A 1,319-nucleotide genomic window follows, 5' to 3' on the forward strand; every position below is an offset into this window, starting at 1 on the left:
ATATATACTAAAATGCTACTTTTACATATATAATCTGAGATTCACGCAGTACCTTTTGCCATCCAATGAATTTCCGTGTGTAGCGACCCTACAGTATAGAATAGAACTATCACACATGGTTTTCAAGTCTGGACTCTTTATGGGAGCAGACTACCACACTTTTCTCTGAAGGGGTGATTGGTGGTTTCTGTTTGCTTTTTGGTTAACAGCTGAGTTCTTAACTATTGTATCACAGAAGTTCTTTGTATATTTAACACATATCATATATTTACATTATATATTCACCAGGTCACTAGACGTGGGACTAGCTTACATTCAACAAGGAAACAATTTCAGGAGAATGTATATTTTTGCTTTTTTGACTGTGCAAAGACACTTGATTGTGTGGATCATAACAAATTACGGCTAACAATGAGAAGACTGAGAATCCCAAAACAGTTACTTTTGTTGATGGGAAATCTGTATTCACACCAAGAGGCTGTAGTGCAAACAGAGTGAGGGAACACCACTACATGGTTTAAAATTATGAAATGCATCAATGTTGTATCTTCTCTCCATTCCTATTCAGTCTGTATACTGAGCAAATTATTTGAGAAGCTGAACTCTATGGAGAAGAATGGGACTTCAGTATTGGAGGAAGACACATCCATCACCTTGGGTATATAGATGAAACTAACTTGCTTGCTGAAAGTGAGGACAGCTTGAAGTACTTGTTGCTGAAAATCAAACACTGTAGCCTTCAATATGGATTGCATCTCAACATAACAAAATAAAAAATTCTCACATCTGGAACTGTAGACATCAGCATGGATAAAGATTGAAACTGTCAACAATTTCATCTAACTTGTATCTAAAATCAATAAACTTGGTACCAGCAGTCAAAAGAGCAGATGTATTACGCTGACAAAGTTTGCATTCAGGGACTTCTCCAAATTCTGGAGGAACAATGATCTCAGTTTGATCACCAAGGTGCACCTGATTCAGACCATGGTCTTTCATCACTAGTAATACTGCTGAGATATGGACAATGAATAAGAATGATAGATGAAAATTTGATGCCTTTGAGCTGTTGAATGTATCCCATTGACTGCCAAAGTAGTAAACAGAGATGTCTTGGAGAAGGTGCAGCCAGAGTGCTTGTTGATGGCAAGGATAGCAAAGTATAATCTCACATACTTTGGTAACATTACCAAGAGAGGCTATTCCTTGGATAAGGATAGCATGTTTGAAGGTGTGGAGTTACACAGAAGGAGAGTAAGACCCTCACGCAGGTGAATTTACACAGTGACTCGATCAAGGAGCTCAAGTATGTGAGAGAT

The sequence above is a fragment of the Elephantulus edwardii genome, unplaced genomic scaffold (assembly GCF_000299155.1).
Source record: "Elephantulus edwardii isolate Elephantulus edwardi_28Jun2011 unplaced genomic scaffold, EleEdw1.0 scaffold00035, whole genome shotgun sequence".
Classification (NCBI taxonomy): Eukaryota; Metazoa; Chordata; class Mammalia; order Macroscelidea; family Macroscelididae; genus Elephantulus; species Elephantulus edwardii.